The sequence below is a fragment of the Strigops habroptila genome, chromosome 5 (genome assembly GCF_004027225.2).
Source record: "Strigops habroptila isolate Jane chromosome 5, bStrHab1.2.pri, whole genome shotgun sequence".
Taxonomy (NCBI): domain Eukaryota; kingdom Metazoa; phylum Chordata; class Aves; order Psittaciformes; family Psittacidae; genus Strigops; species Strigops habroptila.
In genome coordinates this window covers 973770-988251 of record NC_044281.2, presented here as the reverse complement: position 1 = coordinate 988251, position 14482 = coordinate 973770, and the positions used below count along the sequence as shown (strand labels likewise).

The following is a 14482-nucleotide window of genomic DNA, read 5'->3' as shown; positions in this document are numbered from 1 at the left end:
CTTGGCTTTACTAAAGTCTTTAAAGGAAAGAAGTGCGCATCTAAGGCATAAAATTTAAGAAAAAAAGAAAAAGTAAACTAAGTAAAACACATTAAATTACTCTCAGTAATAACACATGATAGTTCTCATCTTTTGACCATTAACTGTATCTCCATTAAACTCAACAGCAAATTTCAGGCTCAACTTCTCATACGGTGAGAAGCTGTCTGGAATGACAAGCTTTTGTCAACCTATTTGTATCATCTCCATTAATCACTGAAATGAATGAACAACTCTGTCCTCTCTCCCATGATTTGCTTACTTTGACAGAAAAAATAATCTGAAACAAGTAAAACTTCTATTAATATACCTGCAGTTATTAGGTTCCATAGAGACAAGAACGTCACAAATCTGATACTTCTGGAAATGTGATCTTAAATCAGCCTACAAAATAGAAAAATATTTGGTTGCAAGTGTATGATATGAAAGAATTCAGAAAGAGGCAAGACATTACTGCACTATGTAAATAAGAACAGACATACCTCTGACACTGAGGAACTTAGGCCATCAACGCGAATAAAAGAATACTCATTTTCACTCTTTGCTTCTAACAATGAACGTAAGAAAGCAAAGTGTTACTATTTTTGTTCCAGTTCAAGCTAACACCTCAATATATTTCAGAAAGCATAGATGAAAAATCTTTAAAAAAACCTGTAAGAATGAAGAGTATCTGTTTAGAGAAAACAAGTGTCCTGAGAAGCAGAATAGTTCAGTTTGTGAAATCTGCTTTCCCCGAGTATTCTCTGAGGTTTGAAGAGGCAAAAGAAGTACAACCAAAGAAAACGCTGGTCTGAACTAACAGGTACCAGTGCTAAAGCATGGGCAGTGTACTCCGAGTCCCCACAAGCTCTCTGCTTTCAACAGACTGGGACTTCTAACCACGCCCATCACTGGGACCCAAGCGTCCAAACACAGACCATTCAGAAGCCAGTATGGAGAAGGGAGCAGAAAGAGGAGGAATAGGAAAAAAAAGAAAGATTTCCAGCTAGGTGACTGGCTGGACATTTACTAAATTGAGTTTAACCACTGTAGGTGAAGTTTTCAAGGAAAACTGTGGATGAAGGGAGCTGAATATCTGTACAAGGATTCACAGCAAGTCAATGAAAAAGAACCTGAAAACCTAGCTAGCATTTTTCCAAGTTTACTTATGCTTGTGGAAGGATCAGAATACTCAGATAATAAACAAACACCATTATTAGGTACAGCAGCTTAAAGCACATAACCTCACCTCTTAAATCAACTGTGTCTTGTTATGCTTGTTGCTTTTTTGTATCTTCAGCTATTACTGAAGAATTTGCTACTGTCAAGTTTCTCTTTAGCATCAAACCAATCTTCATTCCCTTCTTCATTTTTCACACAGCTTTCATGGTTGAGGTAATTTTCAGTGTGTTAAAATTCAGACCATGATGTGTCATGTGAATGAGTAACAAATTCAGATCCTCTCTGAAGAACTGGCAGAGAAAAGATTTGTCTTAATTTTCTGAGGAAAAGAATTGATATGGAAAACAAAATACAATTAAGAAATTATCTCACAGGGGACATAAGAAGAGAAGATTGGGAAGAACTGCATCTTAACTGATAGCAGAGAAAGTGCCCAGCCCAGCCCAGTCCATCTCAGTCCAGCTCAGCTGGATTCCCATGTTGGTGGCACTCTACCACATCTCACCGTGTGTAGGTGATGTCCAGCACCAGGATATTCTCCTGACACCTTAGATGTGGGAGCAGGGGCTGGACTTTTGCCCTTTGGGAGCTGTTCTCCAGGACACCTGACAGCACTCAACAGGGGGGGAGTAAGCAGATACAGTTTTAGGTATCAAAACAGGGGTAGATTTACACATTGGCAGCATTGCTCCGGAGGGCACCATGTGTAGGACATGCCCAGCGCCAGCTTTCTGTCCTGGCACCTTAGGCTTAGCATCAGGGTCTGGACGTTCGCAATTAGAGAGCTAGTTTCTCGGCCACTGGCACACGCTGTCCAGTGAGGCTTTGCACAGATGGAGTTTTAGGTGGGTAAGTGAGGATATCCATGTTGGTGGCACTGCTTTGGAGGGCACCATGTGTAGGACATGCCCTGCTCCTGGTTTCTGTCCTAATACTTTAGGCTTAGGAGCAGTGTCCGGACATTCATATTTAGCAAGCTGGTTTCTGGGGCACCTGAGAGTGCACTCTGTGTAGGCAGTACGCAGATGGAGTTTTAGGTGGCTAAGCAAGGGTGGATTGCCATGTTGGTGGCACTGTTACGGAGGGCACTGTGTGTAGGTGATGCCCCACAACAGCTTTTATTCTGGCACCTTAGGCTTAGGAACAGGGGCTGGACATTGGGACTTAGGGAGCTGGTTTGTGTGGCCGCCTGAGAGTGCTGTCCAGTGAGTTAAACCAGAGATGGAGGTTTAGGTGGCTAAGTAAGGGACTGGTGCCAGGGCTGCGGAAGAAGCCCGGGCCGAGCCGGCTCCTCGCTGCTGGGGTCGGCCCTGCGAAGCGTCGCCCCGTGCCCGTCATGTCCAAGGAGCCACCATGGGCTGTGCCCCGGCCCCGGGACGCCGGTTCCACACACGGCGCTCCGGGACCCTGCTGCGGGACCCCCGGCACCGCGCCGAGGGGCCGCTCTGGTGCCGCAGAGCGCTTCTGAGGTTCGCCGGTGTTTATGTGACCCGTGTCTGGGGAGATGCGGGTGATGCGATGGGGGAGCGAGGCGGGAGCGCGCTGAGCGCTCCCCGGAGGATGGAGCCCGGCCCGGCCATTCCTGGGAGCAGGGATTGCATTTCCAGGCTGTCCACGCACAGCCGGGTCCGTTCTGCAGCGGCACCAGCGCCGGGCACACAAAGCCCCGCCGGGAGCCTCGGGGCGTCCGTCGGTGCCGGGGCTGGGGCTGCCCCGGCTTTGCTGCTCGGGGCGCTCCGTACGGGGGTCATTGCCCAGAGCCGGCCCCGTGGGGCTCCGGCTGACGCGAGGGGCGGGGATGGGTCCGGGTGGAAGGTCCCGGGGCTGTGCGGCGCTGGGAGAAGCCGCTGCCGAGAGCCAGAGCTAAACGGGAAGAGGGGAGCGGTCCTGGTGGAAACCGGTGTGGAACTGGCGGTGCCGGGGCTTTGGCTGGACCCTTCGGAAGGAAGGCAGGAAGAGGAGAGACGCGCCGCCGGGTACGGGGACGACGCGGAACAGGGGATGAGCGGGCAGCCGGCAGGACCCGGGGAGGAGCGAAGTTGTTGGGGGTGGAGCTACATCTATAAAAGGAGGTGGAGGGCGGGGCGATGTCTATAAAAGGAGGGGGCGGGACGAGGAGGGCGGAGCGATGCCCATACAAGGAGCGGGTGAGGGGCGGGGTCAGGCGGGGCGCGGTTCTGGCGGCTCTTCCGGTGCGGTGCGTGCGGGCGGCGCCGTTCCCGGGCCGGGGCTGCCGGTTCTCGGGGTCCCGGGGCACAAAGCCCGGAGGGTCGGAGCCCGGCGGCCTCGTCCGAGCCGCCCGCCGGTCCCCTGGCCCCTTCCCGAGCGCCGCCCGGGCTCGGGGACTGGGGCCGGTTTGGGGCTCCAGCGGGGGGCTGCGGCTCAGCAGAGCCGGGACGAGCCCCGCGTTCCCGGTGCGTGGCTGCCGGGGGGCTCCGCTCCCCGAGAGAGCCGAACCCTGTGGGGCTGGACACAGGCTCCGGACCTGCCCGGGGCTCCCCGAGAGCGTGGGGTTCGCTCCCGGGGAGGGTACCCCGGGCTCCGGCACACGCGGCCGAGTTCTGGGAGCGGAGACCGAGGCCTGAGCCTGGCCTGGAACCGGGCTCGGACCTGAGCAATAAAGTGCTGAGCCTGGAAACCAACCGGCTCCTGGGGCCATTTCGGGTTCAGAAACAGAGACCGAGTCCTGCGGTTTGGGGGCTTGAAACCACGGTCACTGAAGCCAGATCTGGGGCTTAGAAATGGAGACCAAGCCCCACCTGTTGGAGTCCGAAGCCCGGCTCAAGTCGGCAGTTGTGGGGCTCAAACAGAGCCCAAGTCCTGCTTTTTGCTGCTCAAAAGCCAGGTTCAGAGCTTAGAAACAAAGTCCTGTGTATGGAAGTCTTAACATGGTGACTCACTGGGCTGATGCTGGGGCTCAGAAACAGACCAAGTCCTGCCATTTGCTGCTCAGCACCAGAAACCAAGTCCTGCACTTTGGGGGCTCAAAACCACACTCCCTTGGCCAGTTTTGGGACTCAGACCAAGTCCTGAGTTTGGGGGGCTTGACACCAGACTCATTAGCCAGCAGAAAAAACCCCACTAAATACTGCGTTTTGGGGGGTCAAAAGGCCGGATTTAGGGCTCAAAACCAGAGATTAAGTGCTGTGGTTTTGGAGTGTGAACATGGGGTCCCTCAGCCAGCTTTAGGGCTCCAGCAGAGCCAGCGCCGGGCTGCAGGGGTCTGTCCTCCCGGCAGTTGCTGCAAGAGCGAGCTGGGGAGCAGAAAGCAGCCGGGGCGGGGGACCAGGAGCAGCAGCAGAAGGCAGGGGGAGGCAGCTGAGTGCCTTTGGCTGCTCGCCGGCATTGGGCACTAACGAGCTGCAACTGCCCTGGTCTCTGCTCCCGCTCTTTGGAGAACCCCCAGGAGTTTCAGACAGCCACTCACCCATCCAGGCTGGGGGTTCCGATGCGAAGGTCATGCCTGGGTGTGCAGAGATGTCCAGCCTGTGCCTCCCAAATCGTCCTGGCCTGTGCGGGTCTGGAAACACTCTGGGTGCAGCCCCGAAATCGCATCGCATTGCGAGACGTGGCAAATCCAGCAGCGCTCGCATCACACGGGGACCTTAAACCACAAAAACACCGAAAAAGCATTAATTGCACCACAGGTTCTAGCAGGACCCCCATTCCCGCCCCGGACCATGCGGTACCTGCTGCCGCCGCCCCCCCTGGCGGCTGCGAGCGGTACCGCGCCCCGGGCCCAGTTGTACCCTCGGTGGGCGCTCGGCACGGACCCGACCGACCAAGCAGCGGCAGCCGGCGGGGGAGATGCGGAGCGGTGCGGTGCCGACCTCTAGCGGAGGAAGGGCAGCACAGCGGTGAGGGTGTGTAGAGAAAACAAGAGCGGTGGGAGCAGGGGGGTGCTGCGGGAGCATCACGGCATTCCAGTTGTTACCTTTCCTCTTACCCAGAGGGTTCACTGGTCAGTCTTCTCCCTCTCCTCGAGCTCTGGGAGCTTGAAGGAATTCCTTGCTCCATGGAATTCTAAACTACAAAACCACCGCTTCTTCCTTGCCTCAGCAATGTTGTACATGGTCATTCCCTGCCCAGCCACAGTCAGTCAGTAAAGCATCTTGAGAAATAGAGTGAGGAATTAAGGCAGGAATGAACAGACCGCCAAACCCACTCCAGATAGATTTCCAGCAGCTGGCGCTGGAAACTAACCCTCACCTCACCCCGACCAGACCTAACCTGAACCCATCAGAGCTGTTAGAAATCATAACGTTTGATCAACTAAAAGTTTGATTAGATTTCAATCATCTATATATATATATAGAGAGAGAGAGAGAGAGAGAAAGTATTTAGACTTGTGATCAGTTGATTTGTATTATGTTACTAGGTCAGAGAAGTCTGGTAACTAGGATATGGACATAGATGTACGAGACTATCCAAGCGATATCCCTATAAGGTGATGGTCTGGTAGAAACAGTACTCTACAGATTACTTTAAAGTAGAACTTTTAAGATAAGAAGCAAAGTTGCATACCAGTACCAGTCAAGGAGAGATAAAAGAGTGCTGGTGCAAGCACGATCGTTGGGACTTATCCAGAACTCTGAAAGGTGAAAAGGACATAGCGAGGAAGACGTCTTACTTCATCTGAGGAAGACTATTTACTTCATCCTGACGACCACCAGAAGGGGGCTGCGCAAGCGTAGAAACGACTGATGATGTAATCAGGAGATGAAGCAATTTTAAAATACATATGCATGAGAAAATGTTGTAACCTGTTGAATACACATTAGATTGTGAAATCTCAATAGGATAAATTGTGAGCACGTTGTGATGGTCTTTGGAACCAGATTTGGGTGCGTACCCCTGGTTCCCGGGGCCTCAAAATAAAGCACCACATATAACCTCCTTAGAGTGGTTATGTGTTCTTCTCTCGGCTAACAGTTTTGGCGACCCAGATGGGACCTCGCGGGCATTGCTGAGGCGGCTCGCGCATCGATCCAGCTCCAGCCGGCACCGAGTGATTCTCGGGGAGCCATCGACCGCGACCGACCTCCGGTGCTCTCGACGGACCAACGGCATTGGTAAGAGACGGTGCTTTATTGTTTGGTATTGGTACCGTTTTCTGGTCTGGTAAAAGCCTGCCTGTTAGACACGGCGAAAGCCGTGCGTGGTTGGGCTACGGAGCTCCAAGGAAAGCCTAGGCGCCGTCCGTCAGACAGTGGTGAAAGCCCTGCAGGTTCGGCAACAGTGGTCTGGTCTGGTAAATTATTCGGTATAAAGCCCTGCATGTTCGGCAACAGTGGTCTGGTCTGGTAAATTATTCGGTATATTTTTATATTTTGTAATTTAATTTGTCTGTATTTAAATAAGCTCAGAATGCCACCGATACCAAAGTCGTCGCCGTTAGGGTGTATTTTGAGTCATTGGAAGGAGGGACGGTTTGGACAAGAGATGCATAAAGGGAAATTAGTTGATTACTGTAATGTGTGGTGGACGCAATATGAATTAGAGGATCAAGTCCGCTGGCCAGAGAATGGAACTTTAGACTATGATACGCTTATGCAATTAATGTTGTTTTGCAAATGGGAAGGAAAATGGGACGAGGTTCCATATGTGGAACTATTCTTTATGTTAAGAAACAATGATGAATGGAGAAAGGCGTGTGGAATAATGGTTGTTAGTACAAAATTGAGTGAACAATGTAAAGGCTGTGTGGGTGAGAAGAAATGCATGGGATGCATGGCTGTGAATAATGTTTTGCAACATCAGAAAGAGGATGATGATTCTGATTTGTTGATAGCCCCTCCAGCCCCGTCAATCCCACCTGCTTTAAGAAGCAGGAAAGTAAGGGATGACAATGATGACGAGAATCTAGAAGTAGATAAAGGATGTGAATGTAGAAAAGAACGGGAATATCCCGTCACCCCAATTTCACATCGGACCCGACAGCGAGATACGCAGGGTAACGAGGCAAGGATTCAAACGTCCAGTGTATTATTGGCGCCGTTCCGTCAGGGAGTAGGTACAGAGGGACCTGTGTATGTTAAGATTCCTTTTTCCCCGGGAGATTTGGTGCTTTGGAAACAATCTGCTGGGGCTTATCGAGAAAACCCAAGTAAGGTGGCTAGGGTGGTAAAAATGATCCTGAAAACCCAGAATCCTGACTGGGATGATATACAAGTATTGCTGGATACCCTGATGGATTCTACAGAAAAGGAGATGGTGTTAAGGACAGCGCGAGAACGAGTTAGGGAGGATATTAGGCAGGGTATCGTCACCGGGACGGTCGATCAGAATTTCCCTATGGAGGATCCTATGTGGGATTATAATACCCTGGTAGGGATGAGTCGTCTGAAGAGATACCAAGATTGGATAGTGGTTGGGGTACAGAATGCTATGCCAAGAACAATAAATTGGTCAAAGTTATATAATGTCAGACAGGAAAAGACAGAATCTCCGTCCGTGTTTTTGGAGCGACTTAAAGAAGTGGCCAGGAAATATACAGATCTTGATGTAGAAACGGAACAGGCTAAGGCTCAGCTGGCTCTAATTTTCTTAGGGCAATCTCAGGATGATATCAGGAAGAAGTTGCAGAAATTAGAGGGTGCTGAGTTACGTGATTTAGATAAGCTGCTGGAAACAGCTTGGAAAGTGTATAATAACCGAGAAAGAGATGGTGCTCAGAGGCAGCAGCGAAATTTATTGGCTATAATGCAAGGCAGAGGACAAGGTACCCCTGGTAACAGGGGTAGAGGTAGAGGAATAATGCGTGGGCGAGGAAGAGGATTTGGAACACTTAATAATCCAGGGTCAGGATCAGGCAGATTAGGCATTAATCAATGTGCCTATTGCAAACAGGAGGGGCATTGGAAAAATGAATGCCCTCAGAGACTGAGACAGAACCCACAACCCGGATACTCCTTCGGGGAATCTGAGGTAGCTAAAGCCATGGTCCTGGGAGAATATGGGAGTCAGAGCTGACTAGAATCGGAAAAAGGTGAACCACTAGTGAAAATAAGGCTGGGGGAGGAGGAGGTACAATTTTTAGTCGATACTGGTGCAACTTATTCTGTGTTAAATGACCTGTATGGGAAAATAGGGGATAAGACTACCACAATAATAGGGGCCACAGGGAGAGGGGAAGTGCGGCCATTCATGCGACCCCTGGAATTACGGTTTGGGGGAAAGGAATTGATACATGAGTTTCTATACATGCCAGACTGTCCTGTTTCCCTGTTGGGACGAGATTTATTATCAAAATTAAACGCCAAAATTATTTTTGAAAATGGAGAATTGATTATGCAGGTACCGGAATCACAATCCGGACAGATACTAGTGTTAAAGGATAGTCTAAAGGCCCGAATACCTAGGGAAGTAGAGGAAGCAGTGATTCCCACAGTTTGGGAAACAGAAATCCCGAGAAAATCAAAGACAGCTCAGCCGGTAGTAGTGGAATTGAAAGAAGGGGCAAGACAGGTACGGATAAAACAATATCCCATAAAATTAGAAGCATGATATGGGATAGTGAAAACAATTGAGAAATTTTTAAAATTTGGAATTTTAGAAGAATGTGAATCAGAATATAATACACCAATTTTTCCAGTAAAGAAACCGAATGGTGAATACAGGTTAGTACAGGACCTCAGGGCAATAAATGAAATAACAAAGGATACCTATCCAGTAGTGGCTAATCCATATACATTGTTGACATCTGTAAAAGAGAAATATAAATGGTTTACAGTAATCGATTTGAAAGATGCTTTCTTCTGCATTCCCCTTGACAAAAGCAGTAGGAAACTCTTTGCCTTTGAATGGGAAAACCCACACAATGGGCGTAAGACTCAGTTAACCTGGACGAGACTTCCACAAGGATTCAAGAATAGCCCGACGCTTTTTGGAAATCAGCTGGTGAAAGAATTGGAACTCTGGGTAACTCAAGGGAAAATTCAGGTACCAAGGACACAATATCTCTTGTTGCAATATGTAGATGACATATTTATTGCAACTGAACAAGAATCATTGTGCATACGAGTAACAATAGAGATTCTGAATCAGTTGGGACTAAATGGGTATAAGGTTTCGAAGGAGAAAGCCCAGATTGCCTGCACTACTGTAATGTATTTGGGCTGTGAAATCTTCCAGGGACAACGGAAGTTGGGAATTGATCGTATAAAGGTGATTTGTGCTATTCCAGAACCTCGGAATTTACATGAACTGAGAACATTCCTTGGAATGACGGGTTGGTGCAGGTTATGGATATCGGACTATGGACTGATAGCTAAACCTTTATATGAGGCACAGAAATCTCAGACCTTCGTTTGGGAAGGGTCCCAAAAGGAAGCTTTTAAGGAGCTAAAAGAAGCATTAATAAAAGCACCCGCCCTGGGATTACCGGATTTAACCAAGGACTTCCAGCTGTTTGTGCACGAGAGACAAAGATTGGCATTGGGAGTCCTGATGCAGAGACTGGGAAGCTGGAAGCCACCAGTGGGATACTTCTCCAAACAGCTGGATCCGGTAAGTGCTGGATGGCCATCGTGCCTATGAGCAGTAGCAGCAACAGTGACTTTAATACAAGAAGCAAGAAAATTGACTTTAGGAAAACATATTGATGTATATGTGCCACACATGGTAATGACTGTTTTAGAACAAAAAGGGGGGTACTGGCTATCCCCAAGTCGGATGATGAAATACCAGGCAGTATTAACTGAACAAGATGATGTGACTCTAAAGACAGCTAACTTGTTGAACCCAGCAGCTTTTCTAGGTACAAACACAGAGGATGGCATATTAGAACACGATTGTGTGGAGACAATTGAATATACATATGCGACGAGGGCCGATTTGAAGGATGCCCCACTTGAGCAACCTGATCAGGAACTTTTTACTGATGGAAGCAGTATTGTGGAAGGTGGGGTCCGTTATGCTGGGTATGCAGTAACCACACAAAATGCCCTGATAGAAGCAAAAGCTCTGCCTCCAGGGACTTCAGCACAACGGGCAGAGATAATAGCTCTCACCAGAGCTTTAGAACTGCGCAAAGGAAAGCGGGTAAATATATGGACAGATTCGAAATATGCATTTGGTGTGGTCCATATACATGGAGCTCTATGGAAGGAACGAGGGCTCCTGTCCTCACAAGGGACAAACATAAAATACCAAGAGGAAATTCTGAATTTGATAACTGCTGTGCAATTACCAAGACAGGTGGCTATCATGCACTGTAAAGCGCATCAAGGAGGAAGTTCTAAGATAGCCGAAGGAAATACATTTGCGGATCAAATGGCTAGACGAATTGCACGACAGGTACAGACTGTCATGGCCCTAGTACCAACAAAGGTAAGCCCATTACAGAACTATACGAATCAAAGACCAAGATACTCGGAAGAAGATGTTAAATTAGCTGAATTAGTAAAGGCTCGATTAAATCCGGAAGGATGGTACGTAACCACTACTGGACAAGTGGTGGTACCACCTGCCATCATGCGGACAATTTTACAAACCGAACATCAAAAATGTCATGGGGGGGCAGAGGCATTGGTAACATATTTAAAACGAGGAATAATCTCTACACAGATGTTAACAATGGCAAAATCCATAGGATCTAAATGCGAAATTTGTTTGAAAAACAATCCAGTAGTCAGAAGGAAAGTAGAAATGGGACATATCAGAGTAGGTATGGAGCCGGGTGACTATTGGCAAATTGATTTTGTGGAATTACCCAAGACACAGGGATACCGATACTTGTTAGTAGGGGTTGACACTTTTTCTGGATGGCCAGAAGCCTCTCCCTGTCGCACCAGTCAGGCTAAGGAAACAGTGAAATGGTTGTTGAAAGAAATCATCCCTAGATTCGGAGTCCCGTTGGGAATATCATCAGATAGAGGACCACATTTTACAGCAACTATAGTTCAGGAAGTCAGTAAACTGTTAGGAATATCCTGGAATCTTCATACCCCATGGAGGCCACAGTCCAGTGGACAGGTAGAAAAGATGAATCAAACAATTAAGAGACAGATAAGCAAAATATGCCAGGAGGCTAAAATAAAATGGCCACAGGCATTACCAATAGCCCTTTTAAGGATCAGAATTAAACCTAGAAGTGGGATGATGGTAAGCCCATATGAGATCCTGTTTGGAAAGCCATATGAGGCTCCCCAGCCAAACCCACATGTACATATCAAAGGAACTCAGGATGTACATAATTACGTGTTATCTCTCAGTAGAACTTTGATCTGGTTGCGTAGCGCCCTGATTTGGAACCGACCGCTCTCGTTGGAGACTCCAGTACACGAGATCGAGCCAGGAGACCAGGTCTACGTTCGTGATTGGAGCGAGGAACCACTAAAGGAATGGTGGAATGGGCCATACCTGGTGCTGTTAACTACCTTCACCGCTGTAAAAGTGGAAGGAATTGACTCCTGGATTCACTACACTAGAGTGAAGAAAGTTCCGAAACATTGGGAATCAGAGGCCTTAGGACCTACGAAGCTGAGACTGAAATGCAGATAAGATGTCGTGTTATATATATAGCACTTTAATTGTGATCTGGTCAGTCTTACCTGTAATGATTGTTGGTTTCTTAGAAGTTTCATTGAAAAGGGAGGTGGTGACGTATGTTATTGGACAAAATGCCACTCTGTCTTGCAGGTTTAAAAATACCATTCCAATGGGAAGGGAACTAATAAGGGTCCTCTGGGAAAAGGTACCGGAAAACTTTGAAGTACCTGACATATTTTTTGACAACGAGGACAAAGGATTAGTAGGGCGTGAGCAGGAGTTGCAGGGGAATTGGCAATTCAGAGGTAAAGTAATGAACAGATTCTGTTCACGAAATCCTACTGAAGGAGAGACTAAATTAAGGATAGTCAATCTGACTGAACAAATGCGGGGAAAATACCGTTGTCTGGTCAAGACAAATAATAGTGCAGACTAGGGTGAGAAGATAATACACATTTTAGATTCCACTCGAAATTTTGGAATTAAAGCAGGATATACCCATTATCCAACCCCCCCAGGCAGTGACGTTCTGATTTATTGCCGTCTAGAAAATCCCCAGCCCAAAGAATATACATGGATGAAAGATGGAAAGAAAATCCTGGACAATGATAAACATAATACAGAACTACATCTGGGAGGGATATTAACACATTTGATAAAACGGATAGACAAGACAGATTTAGGAACCTACAGGTGCCAGTACAGGAATGAAACTGCATTTGGATATAGTGAAATTGATGTTACTAAAACTAGAGTCAGACGAGCCATAGAACCAACCAAATTACCCCAGATAATTCAGGTACCCCAACGTGATCCAGAGGAAAACCTAATGATAGGATTAATCAAGGATTTCGCAAAAATGCAAAATACGAGTAGAATAACGGCATGCCTCCCAATACCAAAAGCAGCTGGAGAACCAATTGAGTGGGGAATAATAACAATACCATTTCCAGAAGGAAACAAGACAGTTAAGTGTCAGGAAAAGGGGATAATAAAGGACGTAACAAAAACGGAATATGTCAGGAAAGGGCTCATGGGCCCTGTATCAAAGTCATGGTGTGAACAGCAATTAAACTTTCAATTCACACAGAAAGGACCGGGAATAGGTGAATGTATATATGATGAAGAAATTAAAACAAAAACACAGGTAAAAGAAATAACCTGGGATTGTCAAGTAAAGAACAATTCGGGACAAAGTTGGGATACAATTTGGTCACTGAGCATTGCACAAAAATTTCGGTATGGTGGAAATACATCTTGGTGTCTCAGGTGGACAGGGAAATATAGTATAGCAGGAGATATAAACATATTGTCGTACATAGGATGGGACAAAGTCTGGTTAGATACTGTTAAAAATGTTCCTTGATGGAATTGCACCAGGATAATAGATTGCGATACTGATCCGGAAAAGATTGCAATGCCCCCAGTTAGAATTGCTTTAAAAGCAGGATGTGCATGCCGAGGATTTAACGATACCAGCCCCGGCTGATGGAACAGACTGCAGATATTCGATGATACATAGCATGGGACATCTTGTTTGGGCACTCAGTGATGGTACCTGGACCACCCACCTTCCAATAGCAGGGCCAGTGCGGGAAATTACCTTGGGACTCCCCACTTTGTGTCCAATCTGGAAACGTTCCCCGTTCAGGGGCAATCTAGAAACGTTGCAGATTCTAACGAAGAGAAGTATTGACGATGATATAGACAATATAGATGACACTTGGCAAGAGCCTGAGACAGGAGTGAAAGTAGGATGGGCACTTGAATCCCTTTTTGCTCAAATAGCCGCATATCGTAATAGGGAAATGATTTATAATTTAATTGGACAAACTGAGAGATTGGCCAAAGTGACTAAAAAAGGCTTTAGGGATCTAAATTTGCAATTACAGGCAACAACCAAAATGACTCTGCAAAACAGAATGGCATTAGACACATTATTGTTAAAAGAACATGGTGTTTGTGGATATCTCAAAGATAGAATCGATCACTGCTGTGTACATATACCAAATGTAACTACAGATATAGAATATGACATTGCTCAATTAGGGAAAATTGAAAAGGAAGCTGAAAAGGAAGAAGAAGAAATAAGTCATAATTGGGTAGGAGCATTATTTGATGGATTGGGAATCCACCTTACTGGATGGATTCATTCCCTCATAGAAACAGTGTTTACCCTATTACTTGTGTCCCTCGCAATTTACTTAGTATATTTCTGTATTCGAAGAGAAATAACCCGGAATACCAGCTGGACACATAAAATCATTGGAGCAGTGACTCGAGAATATCCACGACACCCAATAACTCCTCCTACCTATCAGGAAACTACTACATGAGTGAAAATACTTGCAAAAGATGAAGTATTTTCAAAGGGGGGAAATGTTAGAAATCATACCGTTTGATCAACTAGAAGTTTGATTAGATTTCAATCAGCAATATATATATATATAGAGAGAGAGAGAGTATTTAGACTTGTGATCAGTTGATTTGTATTATGTTACTAGGTCAGAGAAGCCTGGTAACTAGGATATGGACATAGATGTACGAGACTATCCAAGCGATATCCCTATAAGGTGATGGTCTGGTAGAAACAGTACTCTACAGATTACTTTAAAGTAGAACTTTTAAGATAAGAAGCAAAGTTGCATACCAGTACCAGTCAAGGAGAGATAAAAGAGTGCTGGTGCAAGCGCGATCGTTGGGACTTATCCAGAACTCTGAAAGGTGAAAAGGACATAGCGAGGAAGACGTCTTACTTCATCTGAGGAAGACTATTTACTTCATCCTGACG

At 46.9% G+C, this 14482-nt stretch overlaps 1 long non-coding RNA gene across 2 annotated transcripts in view; it reads left to right on the top strand.

The window, feature by feature from the left end:
* Positions 1 to 14482, top strand: part of LOC115608498 — an 18721-nt gene extending 4239 nt beyond the window's left edge. Inside the window, exon 3 of one of the 2 annotated variants that reach the window (XR_003991563.1) lies at positions 11418 to 14482. This is a non-coding gene — a long non-coding RNA (uncharacterized LOC115608498). Of the gene's footprint in view, positions 1 to 11414 lie in introns of both variants that reach the window. The other variant, XR_003991562.1, reaches the window with a different exon arrangement.